We start from the raw sequence: 20,425 nt of genomic DNA on the forward strand, positions 1-20,425 counted from the left end.
TTTTATCAAACCAGTCTAAACATTAATGATTTGGCTATTGTTCCCTTATGATTAGCTACTCTTATTTTCCTAATTTCCTAATATCTATTTTTCTGTTAACTTCTATCTGTATTTGGCTCTCTTTAGGATGCGATTATTGAATGGTTAATTACAACACCATAGTTAATTTCAGACCCTGAAGGAAAGTTACTTAACAATCTAATCATACCCATGTGTTCCAGAGATCCATGTAGGAGTCCACCTTGTCCCATTATTCCAATTGGGCTGAAAAGAGTTGCAGGTCATCTCTATCCTATAAAATCACTCTCTGCATTTTAGTTCCTCAGGTCTTTGGTTTTATTTCCATCTTCTGCTTCCTAATAGCTATGATTTTATTATCATATGTCTTGTTTTTTGTGTTAGGTTGAAGACAAGGGTTTCTTATTGTTAACTTTCTACATGCTATTCAGTAGTTGACAATTCATCTACCTTCTTGTTAAATAAATACATTAGTGTAATCATCATTATTTACTGATCCATCTCCTCTGTTGTTCTATTAAAATAGAAAAAAAATGTTGTGGTTGCTTTAATTTTTTTCTTGTCGGTAGTTTTCAGAGAGAATTCTATTCCTCCCTGTGAGGCTTCCAACGTTACCCCACAGGACTAGGGAAAGTTATCAATGAGATCTTTCAACTGTTCCATGAAAATCCTTTCCTTTCCCTGCACTGCTTTAAGAATTGTCTTGGTTTCTGAAGTTGTCTCTCCTTTTTCAATAAAGATCATGTCTAAGTGTACTTTGTGGTAATTTTTCTTTTCCTTAGCTTGAGAGTTCCTGGTAGTTTCTTTGGTCTACTTTTATTTTCCATGTTCATATTTTAATTTCATCAGATTTCATATGAAGGTAGTTTGTATAAACTGGCTTCATTTCTCTATTTGTTTTTTTTTTAATGTTTATTTATTTTTAAAAGAGAGACAGTGCAAGCAGGGGAGGGCAGAGGGGGTGGGGAGAGACACAGAATCTGAAGCAGGCTCCAGGCTCTGAGGTGTCATCACAGAGCCCGAAGCAGGGCTCGAACCCATGAACCAGGAGATAATGACCTGAGCCGAATTTAGATGCTTAACTGACCCAGGCACCCCTTCATTTCTCTAGTTGAATTCAGAAGTCACTAGGCTATTTTCAGAAACATAATTTATTATGTGATCCATGTGATTCTATGAGTGTCTGTGTGTAAAAACTTAACCAACAAATACACTAAAAAATTAGTAATTTAGTGTCATAACACTTGGGTATGACATACACTTTGGCCATATTTCTTTGGCTAAAGCCGGTTTGATACCATTTGCACAAGGATGTATAATTTCCTAAAAAGCAAACAACAGCTATTATTTCTTAAATGTTTATTTATTTGAAAGTGAGAGCACAAGTGTGATCAGGGGAGGGTTGGGAGTGGGTGGGGGGTGGAGAAAGAGGAAGAATCCTAAGCAGGCTCTTCACAGTACAGCACAGAGCCCAACATGGGGCTTGATATCATGAACCTTGAGATCATGACCTGAGCTGAAATCAAGTCAGATCCTTTACTGACTGAGCCACCAGGTACCCAAAACAACAATAATTTTTAATAATAATATGAGACCATGTAGGCAACTAGCAATGCCTACTATATCACATATTATTATTTATCTGAAATAATAAGATAGGTGGATAATTAGTTAAAAGTTTATCAGAAAAAAAAACAGTCCAAATGTTCATATTCTCTGTTCTACAATATTAAAACTGAAAAAATTAGAGATGAGAAAGAACAAAAGAAAGAAAGAAAGAAAGAAAGAAAGAAAGAAAGAAAGAAAGACAAGAAAGAAAGACAAGAAAGAAAGGAAGTTCTCTTTAAGAGAACTCTTCTGAGAATTTAATAAGTATGCCCTGCAGTAAGCTAGAAAAATTGAACTGTAGTCTGACTCCTGTGTGGAAAACCTAATGGCTGAGAGTGAGCTAGTGAGTCACTTTCATGGTAAAGTGGAAGAAAATAGTTGCTGACTTGAAATCAGCCAGGATTATACTAGTCAAGGTCAAGGATAACTTGAACAGTGATTGGTATGAACTAAGTGCCCATGTTTTTCTGGACTCCATACCTCCCAGAATTCCCACATGGTCTCATCAACTGGGAAAACATTTATAAGATTCAATTTTCCTGCCTCCTTCACAGGAGTGTCAAATTGTGTTTTGTTTTAAGAAAATAAAGAAATGACAAAACTTAGGTGTAGTGAGTTAAACCAAATATTCATTCTATAAAAATGAGAATCAATATTAAAAAATCATGAAAGCTAGCATCCTCTCCAGTTTGTTTCTGTACTTTTCAACAATTTGTTATCATGACATACCATTTTTTAAGTATATGTATAGTTTGTAAATGTCAATATATTGGTCACTAAGAAGCTTCATAAAAGATCAATAAGCAAAGCAAAGGTAACTCTAATTTATTTACAAAGCTTTGTCAAAAAAAACTATATAATTGTGTAATACACACTTTAAAAAAATTTCTAAGCAGTGAATAGTATTTGTATTGGCAGTTGAAACAAATGTGATAAAAACAATACTGCAAAGGAAATATCAATAGAAAACTAAATAACATGGGGTGCCTGAATGGCTCAGTCAGTTAAGCATCTGACTTCAGCTTAGGTCATTATCTCATTGTTTGTGAGGTTGAGCCCCACATAGGGCTCTGTGCTGACATATCAGAGACTGGAGCCTGCTTCAGATTCTGGGTCTCCCTCTCTCTCTACCCTTCCCTCACTTGTGGTCTGTCTCTCTCCTAAAAATAAAAAAACATGGAAAAAAAGAAACATAAATAATCTGAAAGGATCATCTAATAACCAAATTTCCACAGTAAGATATATTCAGTTAAATGAATTGATTCTAAATAATTAGGTATATATTTCTAAGACAGTAATTCCTCAAATTTTCCTTTTATAAAAATTATAAATTATTGGCTTGGATAATTATTGTAAATTGTCAACTCATCAATTTGGTTTTGGCAAATAGCAATAATTACAATGATAACCAAAATGGGAGACCAAATTTGTAAAGCCTTGCTTTGTTTGAAGGTCTAAAGATAAACAAGGCAATAAAGTGTCTTGTTTTCATCATATTTATCCGTGAAATCATTTGGTATATCAAATACGTTATTGCTCTGTCTGCACAGCACAGCATGAAGTGGATATTTGGCAACTTTTCAATTAACTCAGCCAATGTAGTAAACCAAACCAGATAATTCAGGTTAAAAAAAAAAACACTTTTGAATTATCAGATCTGGCTGTCTACATTAAGGACTAATTGAAAGCAGAAAGGACTGCTTGTCAAACACAGTCACTTAAAATTATTACAACTGATTAAACAGATCCCTCATTGCCTAAATTACAAGACAAGTTAAATTTTAATGGCTATAAGGGGAACCTAAGGCAGGATCTTTATAATAAAATGGATTGGCTATTTAATGTCAAATACCAAGCACTCAATCTTACTATAATCAGCTGATTCAAGTGAGTAGTTCTAATATTTAAGTGAATAAAATAACCATGCCATTATTGTGGGCAGTAAGAAGATAAAATCAGATAAAATTATACCTTTATAAACTCCAATATTGAACTACTTTCATCATATTGAAATGCTTTGTGATTTTACTAGAAAGAATAGCGTATGGTTACTGATCATTCTATTCAACAGGTTATTGGATCTTAAAGTGATTTATAATATAGAATTTCCTAGAATAATTTATTAAATTCATTCTGAATTTGTTAAAATTAAGTAACTTTATGTAAGATAAATGCAGCTTTAGGCTACTATTATGATTTTTTTAAGACTGTAGTTTTAGTAATAAAGATTTTTTTAATCATCTATTATAACTCCATTTGGATTGGTGCACCATTCACTCACACTCTTATTTATCTCTAAAACATCCAATTTATAGTCTATAAAATTCACTATTAGTTAATCCTTACAAATATTATGATAAAAGATAATAATCCCAGACACTAATCTGTTTTTTCATAAGTACCAATTCTGTGATATAGGATTTTTCCAAAACCAATTATAAATGATTATATAGTTGTTGCTTCATCTGTCCAAAAGGCTGGAATGTTTATTTACCTGATGCTAGTATATTCTGATCAATTTCATGGTTTTGGTAATCTGATAACTTTTATTGACATTTGTAGCACACTCTGTGATTATAACAATACAAGTTAGCCCTTAACTTACACCTGAAGCACTAACTGATTTTAATTTATAGTGGACTAGACTCAAATCAGATCTACCAAAACCCAGCTGTTATTTTCTTCTTGAATTTCTATTCATGGCTTGGTCATCTTTTACTATGATACTCTATAAACATGGTCCTGTCAGTTGAGCAGTTAAATGGAATCTCACTGATTTATATAATCTGAATGAAAGTAACTAAACAGATACCCATAGTTTGCACTGCTACCAAAGTCCTCCAGTTTCACATTAAAACAAGAGAGTTAGCAACACTGGAGACTTTCATGTGCAAGGTAACTTATACTCTTCCTTCAATAAGGAAAACTGGTTCATCACTTGCCTGAATATATAAAGATACGATTCTTTCTCTGACCTGAATCTTTCATCGTGAATACCAAGGCCGTAACTTGGTGATCAACAGATTTCTTTTTAATTTTTTAATGTTTATTTATTTTGGGGAGAGAGAGTACAAGTGGGGGAGGAGCAGAGAGACAGAGGAAGACACAGAATCTGAAGCAGGCTCCAGGCTCTGAGCTGTTAGCACAGAACCCGACACAGGCTTGAGCTCATGAATCCTGAGATCATGACCGGAGCCAAAGTTGGATGCTTAACTGACCGAGCCACACAGGTGCCCCATCATCAACAGATTTCTAAAATTGTAAAATATACTCTTTTATCAGTATAGTATGTACCTAGAACTCTCATAGAGTCTTAAATCTATTAAAACGATTTGAAACAAGTTATGTATTTTTCTGACTAATACATTAACAATTGCATTCAAGTGAGAGAAAAACAAGATAATTGCTATCAAACTCACATTACTCAAATTAAGATGTTTCATTTTGAAAATAAAAGATTATGAATTTTGTCAAAGTATTTAATAAACAATATATTATATACGATTTAGAATACAAAATTGACTTTTTTATGTTAAAAAGAATAGGTTTGCTCTCTGAGGCAATAACAGTGACAACCTTGAAGTATAGTGTCAATATGAACCAATGAAAATTCATCAGTTACTAAAATGAGCACTTTTATATGAAAGTACATTTGGAAGTGATGCAATGGACCAAGTTTTTTGCAAACATATAAGAAGAAAATGTGTACAGTATTATTTCCTTTTCTTTCTTTTTTACAATTTCATTATGTGTATGCCTAAGTACATTTTTATACAGAAGGCACACGATATTCAACTTGACATCGATTACTATATAGACTTCAAAAATTACTCAGTATAAAAAAATCAATCATTCATATTATACCATTACAAAATAATAAGGGAGTAACAGTGTTTAGAATTTCAATTCTATGACTTTAATTTTAGAGAAAAAAAAATGAAAGCTTTACTTCCTCAAACTCTGGGATCTTTATAAACTCATCTTGAAATGTAAAGAAATAATTAATCTATTTAATCCTTTCAAAGCCTAGTGGACGCTCTAGTCATACACACTACACTTTTTACATATGAAAAAAAGGGTCAGCAACTGGTTTAGGGTCTTTGCTGTGGGCTCAGGGGCTTCTTTGGATGTAATCTGTAATTTCCTCTTATAACATTAACTCCCGGGATTGTGAGAAATTCATCAGATCCAAGATGAATGAAAAGCCCACTAAAGATTATGCATAGGCCCAAGTATCTACACTTCACTGCAGATACTATGTATTATGTACTGAGTGACCTATATGAAAAATGCACACCTGCACTGGGTAATGGGAGCTAGTATGTCCCATTAGAGGCTGCATGACCAACTAGGGATGACAGCTGAAAGAATCCCAAGCTGATGGTTTCACTGACATGAGCTAATGCACACCCAGTCAGCCTCAGATATGTCACAGTTCAGCATGACAGGGACACCAGAAGCTGTGCCTGGAAGTCACAGCATATTTTTATGCTATTAATGTAATGCTCTTTTTTTCTCAGATCTGTATTTATTTTTTAATTCTTAGTAACTTTGAACTGGGTGAAGCTGAGGTGTTTGACTATCAGTTTGAAATCAAGGCCACTGCAGCTTCTAGAGCAGAAGGAGGATTGTAAAAACTAACTCCTATAAACATGAAAATATTATCCATAAAAGATAAAGTTTCTATCCAACTACATAAAGAAAAAGTCCAAGATAACAAAAGACAATATGGATTTAAACATCCAATGGAATTAATAACCTGCTCTACTGTATACTCTAGAACTTAACTTTACAGATTCTGCTGAATTTGTTTATAGAACCAAACTGTTTACTTTTTTGGATGATATTTCATTCATAAATTTCTTTTTGGGTGAGTAGGATTTGGAGGAAAATATCTTTGCTAATTTCTAAAAAGGGTTTGAATTAATTCAGCAGTCACTTCAAATACCTTGAGTGATTTACTATGTACAGATCTTATACCTGTTGCTGAAGATACATAATTCAAGAGGTTAGCTTCAATGTAATGGCAATTTTTGAACGTGTGTGCATGTGTGATTGCTGCTACCATAGTTCATACCGAGAAAAAGTAAGTATGAAATCTACAAGTCTATGGAAAATATAGGGTGTGATGACTAAACATATTTTGTTGTTCAAATATTTATTTATCTAAAAGAAAATAAGTTTTATAAATTTTATTTAGTTGGCTTTAGAACACTTCATTCAGCTTATTCCCTATGTATGTTATTACAGGTACCTCTCCCAAGAACAGACAGAATCAAGCTTACTTGAAAATCAATGTTCAGTTAAACCTAGCAAGGATGTGTTAGGTTAAATATTAAATAGGCAGTGTTTGTCTCATCAGGTTTTTTATGGTTAAACCTAATATGCACTTCATGAAACTGATAGAACTCAACAATTGAGCTCTACATATTTAAGAAAGTACAGCACAATACAGCTGTGTATTGGGTAGAATTCAAAGAGGATGAGATGAAAATTAGTAAAAACTTGACTTATACCTAGTGAGTAGATGCAAACTTTTTAATAAACATTTCCCAGGTACTAAAACAAAACTACTCCTTAACTTCACACCACTCTATGAAAATGTCCCATTAACCAAGTTTTATTTTGTAAAGACAAAGGAAGTTACATGCTCTGTCTTTGCAACGTACATCATAGTATATATAAATTATTTAAAATACTATAATCACAGTAAAGTGATTACAAGCTATGATCCAAAATATTAATTACCTGGAAATTAGTATCATCTTATAGTTAAAAAACTAGGAACATGTCTATTATTAGAAAATACAATTAATTATTAAATTATACGCTTGACCTCTTTGTGTCTCTCTGGGTGATTCTCAGAACATACTACCTGTATGTAGTATTCGAAGTTTTATAGAAAACAGAATAATGCAAGACATGTGAAATTTATAATCCAACATTGCATTTTTGGCTCTTTTTTATGCATCATCTTTGGGATTTAATTTACTTATCAGATGGTATGAAATCAGAGTTTGAAAAATATTTTTCCAGAAGGAGTGAATTATATTATGCAGCTTTAATTCTAGAAGTAGAGAAAGAATTATCTCTAAATAATTAATGGCATTTTCCCCCTTTCTTTCTTTATCTGAAAGATTGCTCAAGTCATGTTCCCTGAAGGTTTCACTGTTCCATGGAGACAAAGTTGACAGGTGATGGCTAGATATTGTTTAATTAGGAGAAACCCCAAAGTAAAGAGCTTTCCAGCAAGAGTAGCAGCTAGCCCCAGTAAACAATATTTGACACCTGCTTTGTTAAATTACAATGAACACCTGCCATTTGCCACTCAGAATGCTTACTACTCACTAATTTCAAAGAGAAACTAAAAAGTTAGAGGCTTTAAATTGGTTGAAGGTTTAAAGGTAAATAAACTATAATCTTAACTTGTATTTGTCTTAATTAAATTTTATTCCACACATAGCATATGAATCTAGCCTATTTCCAGAAAAATAAAATTTTACATTAAGGCTAAGATGCCATTTGACCACCAAGTTTGATCTCATTTTGAATGCTAACTTAAAAGGTGAGAGGCCTAAAACTTGCTGTTTGGCTAAAATGATGTTTCCTATAGGGAAAATCATGAATAATTTACCCTGTGTCTGCCTAGACCATTGTCTCTAGATGGTAATCCATCCCTTCTCTCAATACATATTTATGGGGTAGACAGATAATAAGCTAATTAAGTAAAACACATAACAAGTTAGGAGATAAGTACCATAAATTTCTGAGAAAAATTGAGAGTTCCTTTGTTGAGAGAGATTACACTTTAAACAGAGTGGACGGGGATGGCTTTAATAGGAAAGTTTTATTGGAGGAAATAATGAGACCAAAGTGAGGAAGCCTGCCACGGACATTTGGAAAGAGAGCATGCCAGGTAAAGGCAAGAGTAAATATAAAGGCCTTGTAATGGTAGAAATACCCACATGTATAAAGAAAAGCAAGACAGCAAGTGTAGCTGCATGAGGAAGGGTGAGGTAGTTGTAAAGGAATAGGTAGGCCTGGCTTACAACAATTGCATGGCCCAGTGCAAAATGAAAATATGAGATTCCTTCTTTAAAAGCCTGAAAAAAACATACTGGTAAGGACACTGCAATTTAAATTTTTTCCTTTCATCCCATAGTCTCTCTTTGACTTGTCATGTTATTTTTTATTTACTTTTTAATATTGTCCTAAGTACAGACAAATTAAACTTCTAAATTATTAACATTAATTTTACAGATTATACTGTGAAACAGCAGTTTTAAATGCAAACATACAATGAACTCATGAAGAATCACTGAAGTAACACAATTTGCATTTCGTATCACATATATATCAGAACAGTGAAAACAGTGTAATATATTCAACTGTTCTTATTTCACTTCCTGATATACAAATGTTCTCCCAACCCTCTCTACCTTCAGCTTACTGACAAGTAAAGATTGACTAAAAAGAAAAGAAGTATTGGTTGACCTGTCTCTCCCATTCCTTCTTTCCCACCATTTTTAGTGTAAGAGGTTAGTTAATATAGAAATATTTTGTGAATATGAACATGAGGACGATGGAACGATAGGGTTCCTTAACCATGCGTGTTTCTTAGAATACAACCCCACTGCCTTTTTTTCCCTTTCAAACTAAGTTATCAAATGGAAGAGCAGCCCCTTGCAGCTATCAGCACCATACTGCTTGCTCAGTCACAGAGACACATACTGACCTTATTGTCACTTTGGATCTTATAAAGATTCACGCACTATGCAAGCACTGGAATTCTGTGTTCCTGGGCCTTTGCAAAGACTATATGAGAGTGGGACTGCAAGAGACATTGTACATATTGTGCAAACGTCCTTGCTTCCTTCCTTATCCATTGGATTTCACTTATAACTCACATGTTCAAAGATACAATTATTACGAATTTTAAGAAGGCAGCAGAACGTTGTATCAAACACAGGCTATGGTCACATGCCCAGGAAGCTGCCCTGGTTGAAGGAGATAAGAACAGAAAGATAATGAAGAGGCCAGTTCAGTTGGACCTTGTGAGCCATCATAAGATTTTGAATTTACCCAAAATGAGACTGAACTCCACTGGAGGTCTAATGGGCAGAGGGGTCATATTGACAAGTTACATCAATGTTTACTGACAGTGGTCTTCATTTTCTGAATCTTTACCAATACAGCCCTCTGCAAAATATCCCAATTATTTTGAGGGTCAACAAGGTATATTCCCCATATTTTGTGCTTGTAGAAATCTGTAGCATTTCACGAGTCCATTTTAATACTTCTAATTTTTTTTGGTCATTGTGATTCATAAATACCATTTCAGAAATCTCAAGCTGTGTAATAATCTATAACTGAGGATTCCCAATACAATACTGACTATGCCCCAATGTACTTCAGAGTTTAAGAAAATCACTTTTGTATTTTTAAAAACTATATGTTCTATCTCCCCACAGGACTAAAAACCATAGCCACGAGGCAAAAGAAGGGTTAGATTTGAATAACTGGGATTGTACTGCACTGTACTTACAATCCTATTCCTTTATTAAGATCATTCTAATAGATATATTCCCTCTATGGAGCTCTTGAAGCCAACTTGGACATGAATTTTTGTCATTTTCTGAAGGGATGATAATTTTCATTAATTAGCTCAATTAATTCATTTTTTCTCAGTCAGGCTTTAGCAAAGAGAAGTTGCCAGTATGGTCTTTAACTCTAGATTTTTTATTCTTTTATAAAAATGTTATTGATCTTAGACTTAAAGTCATTGGATTTGATTGAATTCCAAAAGCTGGCATCTCTCCATTCCTGTGAATAGCTTTCAAAGCAAAATGTACTCAAACTAGATCCCTGCAGATCCAACTAAGAAGATTTCTAGAAACTACTTGAAGTGGTAGGTTTGTGGCAACTAAATATCTAGAACTGTTGTTTCTTCAAGTTTCATATATTCTTTGCAGCCCTCACATCACAATACCAATGAGTTCTTGACAGAATTCTCCACATAGCTAATACTCAAGAGATGCTTAGAGGTCATAACCATGGCATGAGTGTCAGACCAAAAAAAAAAAAAAAAGATAAATGGGTTTATATTTTGGATTCCAGGCACTGGCTTATTTATATGTAATTGTCTCAGTAGTAATCACTAAGGAGACTTAGATTCTGACAGGAGACCAGGAACTATTATCATTGTTGGTCCAGTTCTCTATCTGATAACACCTTTTGTTTCCCCCTAAATTTCCTAAATTTCCTTGACTGTTTCCCTTGAAAACAAGAGGTATTTTGTTCTAGAATCTTCAATGGCTGTTATCACTTATGGATTATAAAGTATCCTTCTCATTATGGTTTTCAGGGACTCCATGGGCAGACCCCCATTCTGCCTTCCAGATTTATCCCCATATGGTTTGTCACAAATATACAGATGGCCAGGCATTTCCAAGTCTTCTACTTATGTTCACACTGTTTCCCATTGGTTTTGTTGATTTAAAGTATAATTTCCCAAAGGTCTATCCCAAATTAAAATTGTTGATAAAGCCTTTTTCAAATTCCCCATTTTTCAATTATGTAATGAATACCTTTAGAATGTTTACTATGTGTTACTCATTGTTACACACACTTAATCCACCTGCTAACATGTCACAGATACTGTCACATCCCCATTTTATTGATAAAGAGACTCAAGCCCAAAAGGTTAAATTACTTGCTTAGAGGTAATGCAACTTTCTCGCTTTAATTCCAAGCTCTTAATAAATGTCCTGTTATTTTTCAAAATAAAATCTCCTAACTTCTACTTCTTTATTATTGTGCTCCTTCTGAATACATACTTAATTTTCCTTGAATTATAGGAAATAATAAAACTCCTATTGCAATTTAAAAAAAGCCCTCCTACTATTCCAATGGTATCTTAAGCTGCATTAAATCAGAAGCTGTATCTTTTCCTTAATACTATTTCCCACAGCATTTAATACAGTTTTGTGGAATCAAAATAAATAAGCAAATCAAAGGTAACTTTCAAGTATTAGACATTCATTATTTTCTATAGTTCCATAGACATTTTCGCAGTATAATGGTGTTTTGGGTTTGTTTTATGTTGGTTTATTTTTCTTGATCGTTTGTTCAGGAAAATGCTCTCCTATAATATTAGACATTGTGCTAATGTGCTTTTTATTTATTTTACAATAATACTATTATTATTAGTGTTAATGTATAGGGAGACATGTTAGAGAAGTTAAATAATTTGCCCACTGTTTATGCAGAGGTGTATATATTTTATAAGACTACGTAATTGAATAATATTAATATCAATTATTATAGATAAAGCATTTTAAGAAAAGACATTAAGTATTACATACACTATAAACAGAAAGAGATAGAAACATCAATAAAAACTATCCCATGCCCTGCTCTAATAAAATGTACAGCAGGAGATAAAGATTTTCCTATTAACAAATAGTCAATGAAAGTTTAAAATAAAAAATTTATTATTAATGGACAATTAATATATCACTATGTTATCACAATATATCACATCTGTGTAGGTTTTAATACTTTAGAAAATACGTTTTAGTGATATGAAGCTCACTTTGAGACCTCTATTCTGACAGCCATAAAAAGACTCTGAGTTACTAACAGTGCCAAGTCTATAAAAAAAAAAAAAATGAGGAATCTTGACTGCCAGTCCCAAGATCTTTCCAAGTAATTCTCCATCCACAAAAATAATTTACACAAATTTCTAGGGAAATAATTCATTTCCCTTTTATTCTGAAGAAAGCAACATTCCTGCTGGGTGGCTGACAGCAGGTGTTAATTCTGCAAGTACTAATTTAACATAGCAGGTGTCAAATACACTGGGTATTAACTGCATGGTTGCTACAAAGTGATGACAATCACTAAATGAGCTCCGATTAGGTGGCCACTGGCACTTGCAGGCCTTCTGCTCTATTTTATTACTCACCTGAGCTTCATTCATCGGGGTAACATCCCATGGAAGCCTGTCACTCAGGAGTTTATAAGGTAATGAACATCTACTTCAGGGATATGGACATTTTCTCCATCTCCATCATTTCCTCTTTTCAGTCACATATGATGTGACATATCAGGGTAATTATAATCATTTTAATTTTTTAAAATGATGAATAATACTGTAGGAAAATTGCCAGCAGCTGCTTCAAAATTAACTTCTTTCCCAAAATATTGCCAACCACCTGCTCCCATCCCATTCCTCTCCCCAGTACTTAAAAGTAATCTGGAAAAACATGCGCGCATACACACACAGGCACACACACACATACACACACACACACACTTAAAACTTGCCATAATTTATGAAAAATATAATTTCGTGAAAGAACAATTTAAATTTATGTGTTGTCTTTTAATCTATATATTGGTGTTAGTAAACTGTTTTTTCTAACCTATTGTCCAGTTTTCAACATTTAACTTCTAGATATTTTCCACAATTGATGACATTTTTACACATCAGTCACGCTAATAATATTTCACAACATTTTGTTTATTACTTAGCTGTGTTTTCATGAGTATTTAACTTTTATGCTTCCTTATTCAAGTTTTGGTTATTCGTTTCCAAAAATATACTTGTTGTTAGTAAGTCCACTCACTGTATTCTTTAACGAAACCACTCTCACAAGTCTCTCATTTTTGTACTCCATCCTCAGCCAGTTACTTACTCTTACTTTGTTTTGTCCTTTTCCTTAACAATAGCTAGAAGCCTAGGAGACAGAAACCACTGCCGTCTGTAGATGGGATAGGAATGTCTGAGATATGACTGAGTTCTGGAGGAAATCAACAAATGATTGATATATGACATTTTCAAATCACTTACTTTTACCACAAAGACATTTTATTGTTCAGGTTCATCTGACCTAGCCCTAAAGCTCCCCAACCTTTAAGTATTACGGTGCAGCTGACAGAACAATGTATGGTGTAAATTAATTAAGTTTTCATCAAAATCATCAGGCTCAAATTCTTTGAAATATCTCCTTCCAGATAAAATCTATGCAAAGGCTGTCAGCTGTCAGCTTTTTACTATTCTTGTAGAGTTGGTTTACAACTGTGTTCAGAGGCTGAGTGAAAGCCGAATTTGTCAGGCTTTTGTGAAACAAAGAACTCAAATTCACAAGCCTTACCATGAGAATAAAGCCACCTACAGGGATGTTTTATACCAGTTTGATCTCAAAGAAATGAGATGGGGTGCTGGGAGAGGTGCTAAAGACAGGTAAGGGTAAAAGTCACTGGTAAGAATACCAACTTCCAGGGGAGCAAATCCCAACGTTACCTTTTATTTTTCTCTAATCAACCAATATGCAGTTTGTGACCCAGCTCATGACAGCCCATTTGTGATGCTCTTTAGAGAGGTCTTACTTCATGAGAGGAAAGTAGGCCTGACGTCTTTGAAATGGAGATCTAAAAATGTAATGAGAATGTACTCTTCAGATCATAAATGTATTTTATGTAAGATCCTCTTTCATCACAGAGAGCTTATTGTGTAGACAAAAAGAGTACCATGGAACCCCTATTTTAAAGGACTTCTAAACATAGCTACCCTGCCCCTACCTCAACTGTGAAATGAGATGAATTAGCTAGCCAAGGCTTCTTTAGCAGTGGTTATCACATTTATGGAATCATGCCATTATAACAAGCTTTTTAAATCATAATGGGAAGCTAAGCCTTGATTGCAGCATTGGAAAACGGCAAATGTGGACCAGGAAAAGTCTCTAGATACACTGACTGACTCCAAAATTGTTAGCAACCATGATTCTTTTTGTGTACACACACACGCGTGTGCGTGCACACACACACACACACGTTTAATCATAAAAGCAGTTTACTCCATGTGGTTTGGATTCATTTATCATGAAATTGAGATGATGCCCTAGTGCTGAAGGTCAACTAAGTCAGGCTTTGACCAGTAATTATGAATTCCTCAACAACATCTAGTTATTATCTATGACAGGGAGTAAGAGAATATATCTCTGTAGGGGTTTCATGTAAATACCGTGGTGCTCAGCAAACTATAATTTCTGAAATTAAATGAGATATTGAACAAATAATACTCTTGTGAAAAATGCATACTTCCTCTTAACGTAAAAAAAAAAAAACCTGAATGTTAAATATGGAAATCACTAAAATTCCATCTTTTGCATATAGGATCTGAAGATAGCTACCTTCGTGAAAAACCATGTAATTACTTCTACCCCCTCTAAAACACGTATTTTATTTTCTCTTATTTCCCAAAGCATGCTTTATTATTTTTATCCTGTTGCTGATTTTATTTATTTCACACTAAGTCAAATCTTACTCAAAAGCCAACCAAATCTTGGATAAAACTCCAGATGCCAAAGCAAAAATTCCTATATAGATGTAGAGGTCAGACTCATAGAAACACACAGACACATGGAGACACAGGACAACACACACTCCCCTTGTCATTTGCATACATATTTAGGCATAGACAATGATTCTCTTACTATAATCTGGAAAATCAACAGCATAACAAAGAGACCTATGAAACAATTGACCCCATAATTTATCTGGTTCATTTAACTTCAGAAAGTTAAGCAATTTGGGGCATCTGGGTGGCTCATTCAGTTGAGTGTCTGACTTTGGCTCAGGTCATGATCTGATGATCTCACGGGTCATGAGTTCCAGCCCCATGTTGGGCTCTGTGCTGACAGCTCAGAGTCTGGAGCCTGCTTCGGATCCTGTGTCTCCCTCTCTCTCTGAAACTCCCCCACTCATTGTCTGTCTCTCTCTCAAAAATAAATAAACATTAAAATTTTTTTTTAAAAATAGAAAGGTAAGCATTTATACAATACAAAACAGGTTATTACTCGGTCTTTTCCACAAAATCTTCAGAAGTTTCTTTAATTTTTTTTCTTATTTCATCATTCTTACAGAGTGACATTTGTCTTTGTTTGCATCCAGTTTAGAACAAATCCTAAAATTACATAGAAGAGGGGCACCTGGGTGGCTCAGTCGGTTAAGCATCTGACTTGAGCTCAGGTCATCTTGTGGTTTGTGAGTTTGAGCCCAGTGTGCTGACAGCTCAGAGCCTGGAGCCTGACTTGGATTCTGTGTTTCCCCCTCCCTCTGCTTACTCTCTGTTTCTCTCCCTCCCTCCCTCTCTCACTTTCTCTCTCTGTCTCTCTGAAATAAATATTTAAAATAAAATAAAATTACATAGAAGATTATTGGGATGTGTGATGTCCTTATATTGTCATTATCATATAGGTTTGCAAGTATGATAGGGCCTGCAATGTTTATTAACAATGATATATCTCTTGCCTATCTGTGGAAAGGATGCAAGTTAGCTTTGGCATACAGAATAAAATGACTAAAAGGAAAAAGATTTTTAAACTATGATACTCATTTTTAAGAGTTAATTGCTATAGTTCTCTACTATTGAACGTAATCTGTCTCCTTAACCTCACTAAAGTCATTATCACTTTATTCTTGTGCCATGATTATTCACACAAAAGTATAACACTGTACTTCAGGCTTTGTGAAAACAGTATCACTGTCCAATCAATCTCTGTACCAATCTCTATCCTCTTACAGATTTTCCATAAATATTCAATATAGTTTTAAGCTCTACAGAAGACAGGCACATAAGAAAAGGGTTGGGCTTAATTGTTCTCATTAAAACAAAACAAAACAATAGCATGAAGCTTAATGTGTAAAACAAACACTTACCTTTCAATGAGTTCCAGAAGAACTATGTCAAATGGGTACTCATGGAAGGGGGAACAGAACTTACTGAAAAATATATTGAATTATAATTTCCCAAGACAAAATACACTTTTCAGGTAGATACTCTTTTACAAAACATTTCACTTTAAAAGTCAAGGACAACTGAAAACTTAACTCAGGAATGCCAGTTTGGTGAGTTAACTCTTGACAAGGACAGAACTTTGAGAATATAGAAAGCCTGCCTCTCAAGTGTCAGTCTCAGAAAGCTTATGACAAGTGTTCAAAGTCACTATATGGATCAATTCTCTGCTAGGTTCCTATAACACAATATTCTATTTTGTTGCTAAATACACAGGTTCCAAATATTTGATTCATTAGTTTCTCTTTCTTTTAGTTTTTCAATGAACATTTTCCAACCACTTAGGCTGAGAAATATGAGCTCATGATGGAAATAAATTGCAAATTCCAAGAGCTGGAGGAGATCCAGGAGCAGTGGATCTTAGAAACAAGGGTAAAGAATTTCAGGGAGTACATAACACACAAATTTAGCAGCTAATGTGCGTAAGATGAGTACCCCAACCCTCTACCAACACTCTTTCCCCCAAGGCAGTGAAATTTAGCTTTTTGGACTCAAAGACTCTTTGGAGGACTTAATAATGTGCCATTAATCTAGGAAAATACACAAACACACAAAATATTTCATACATTTCTATATCTTATGCTTTTCTTGGCTTATTCCACTCTAGCCATGGTAGTCTTTTTGCTGTTTTCTGAACAGCCAGAACCACTTAGTGCCTTTGCACTGACAATTCCATTACCAGTAATGATCCTCCTGGCATTATCTTTCTGGTTTGCTCTCTCACTTCCTTCAAGTCCCTGCTTAAATGTCCCCTTCTCATATGTATGACTTCAAAAGATTTATTTAAAACTTTATTCTCCCAGGCCCCAGACACTCCCTCATTTTGTTCTATATTCTTCTATATTTTGTAGCACTTGTAAATGTCATACATTTTTATTGCTATTTTTACTCTTTATTTTGTATTCCCCAATTGAAAATTAGATGCACAAGGTCAGGAATTTTATATAGTTTTCTGTTAAATCCCATATCCCTGGTACACAATAGATGTATTGAATAAATACCATTTCAAGTGGACAGCAAAGTATGGTGCTAATTTTTTTTTTAATCAAATAGATCTGGATGAGTCTTGGTGTCACCCTGGTGAGTCTGTGAGAAAGCAGCTTTATATCTTTTAGCTTTTGTTTCTGGTAAGTTATAGAAGGGTATTAATAAAGCCTACAGTTACTTAGGGTTCAGAAACAGAATGCTGTCTCTTTCCACACACCCCCTCCTCTCTCTTCCAACTTGTGTATAAAATTGATCTTCCTCAGACAAATCCTGAATTTTGTAGAGTATAATATGACAAGCACAAAAAGACAGAGTCATTAACACTTGAAGAGAAAGAAAATTACTTAGATGAAGAGATTAAGCCAATCTAAATTACTAAATTCTGAGGAGAAAAAAAGATGAAAGTAAACAGAATAAATAGAGGGCAGTTCCAGGGAGAGAAATTAGGATGTTATCAGTGGATAAAAAGTTTCAGAGAAGTTCAAATTGTGAAAATTAAGGTACTGAGAAATGATGCTGGAGGTTAAGAATTGCATTCTGTTTTTAATGTGCTTTAAGTAAGGACTGGATTGTCTTTTTCTTTGTAGCTATTTGAATTGAATGGTTTGAATGCCTACCAGGTAATAATGGACAGATACTAATTCCAAAATGCATGTGAGTTACATATATAAAACCTATATGAAAAGCCTAGTACAGCCTGTGCTGACAGCTCAGAGCCTGGAGCTTCCTTTGGATTCTGTGTCTTCCTCCCTCTCTGCCCCTCCCCGGCTAGCGCATGTGTGCGCACTCTCTCTCAAAAATAAACAAACATTAAAAAAAAATTTAAAGGCTTAGTACATTGCATGGTCCACTATTACCATTCAATAAATTCTAGTTATTAATAGGGCAAAAAATATTCATAATCCACGGCAACTAGGGCACTGATTTAATCATTTAATGTTTATTAAATGCCTATTAGCTTCTGGTAACTATGCCTGTTAAGGATGTACTAGAAAAAAAGAAATCTGTGTCTCCTGGACTCATGGATTTTATTTTCAATGTATTTAATTGAGGATTAATCAATGTCAGGGCAGACAGAGAGATAGGCCTCTGCCAAATTTTGTTTGTGAGTATACTATGGGTATATTCATTTTTTTTCCCTGGGAGTGGGACCCTAAATCTTTAAACAGATTCTCAGAGCAATGTGTTACCTTAATACCTAAAAATTCCCTGCCTGCCTCACTGAGAGAAGCCAAAACAAATTACAGTTAACTGAGGGATGAAAAGAATGACAGATGAGGAAATGAGCACCGCAAGAAGCAAAAGAGTAAACAACAGCTGAGGAACATTCCATTTGTTAGGCAGTCCATTAATTTTATATGAAAGACTGAGTAAGTTTAGAAGTTGAGGGGCAGCTCACTGTAGAGAGACAAGAGAGAGAGAACTACAGAGAAATAAAGAGAAAACTTTCAATGAATTAAAACCCCAGAGGAGGTAAGAAAAAGAACAATCATGAACTTAACTGGTTTTATCTAAGGGAAGAAACTCATTTGACATTTTGTAAAGAAAGTTCTTGAGTCTTTATTTGAATTATTTGTTTAGGACTTTGGCAAAGAATTCACCTCTGTAACTTCAGAGACTTTCATCACTGAGTGTGAAATACTTACTCTGGGTTACTAAAAGAGCAAAGCCAAACAAACAAAAACAAACTACTAAATTTTCATCAAGTAGGAGTTGATCTTTAAATTAGTTTCCTATTCAGTAGGGGTCTTGCCCCTATAGACTATGGGGAGACGGGGAGATCCAGAACCAGAAGGCAGAACAAGGGAAAATTCACCAAAAGGACAGGGAGGGGTGGGGACTTAACAAGTGTTAGTTTGGTGTATCACCAAGAGCACTGGAGTTCCTGATTCAAAATGCAGTTCTGTGGAGACTAAGGAGAAACTTGTTCAAGACAGCTTGCCTGAATAACATAATGTTTACGCAGGCATCAGCACTTGTAGTCCTCAAGCAAGGGATTGTCTGCTTAGACAAGAAATTCTTTTACTCCCATTTTCTTCAGATGACCCGTAAAGGTGCAAAGTAAAATCAGTCTCTGAATATTGCCCAACAGAGGGCGCACTTGAATGATTCAGCTTTTCTGGAACACTGGCACAGTTGAAACTCCCTAGAGTTGATATTGCAACTTACAATTCCCAAGGGAATTTAACAGAAAAAAGAGATACTGAGCAAGAAGACCTACTTGTCTGTGTACTGCTTTAGAAGATAATTTGTAATTGCATATTAATAAGTAAATTAAATAAAAGTCCTTTTGATCAGCTTCCCCAGCCCTATTGCCTTCCTTATTCCTCAGAGGAAAGTATTTTTCTAACTTGCTCTGTTTTTTTGTTTTCTGTCCTTTTTGTTTTATGCATTTGGTTCATTAAGTACCTAAATCATAAATATTGTATTTTATGGCAGACTTTCATTGTTATTCTTAATGTACAAATACTATGCTGAGACCATCTATTTATTTAATGTAATAATCTGGGGATTTTTCCACAGACGCCCTTCCTTATCTGAGGAGCCTTGCCTTAGTATAGATATACATTACCATGGTTTATTTAGTCAGCTCCTTTGATGGATTTTTTAATTGGTTTGATTTCTATTTGTTTGTTTTGGAGCTAAAGTAAACATTATTGTATAGGGCTCTTGGGGTATGTTAGAGGTCATTCTCTTAGCCTTTTCAGAAAACACAGAAATGATTTTGAACCCTTATGACTGAAGTATTTGCACTAACTGAAACTGCCAGTGGCTTTTTTCTGTAGATCAAAACTTCGGCAGAGCCAAAGATGAGGATTCACAAAATCAGATATTAAAAAGAAAATGTCAAAGTCATAGAGAAAAAGAGGGCACGTGCCACATAGTAACTTCAACTGACAGACTAATTTGTGTGTGTGTGTGTGTGTGTGTGTGTGTGAGCTGGAGACCTTT

This window comes from Prionailurus bengalensis, chromosome A1 (genome assembly GCF_016509475.1).
Source record: "Prionailurus bengalensis isolate Pbe53 chromosome A1, Fcat_Pben_1.1_paternal_pri, whole genome shotgun sequence".
NCBI classification, from domain to species: Eukaryota; Metazoa; Chordata; class Mammalia; order Carnivora; family Felidae; genus Prionailurus; species Prionailurus bengalensis.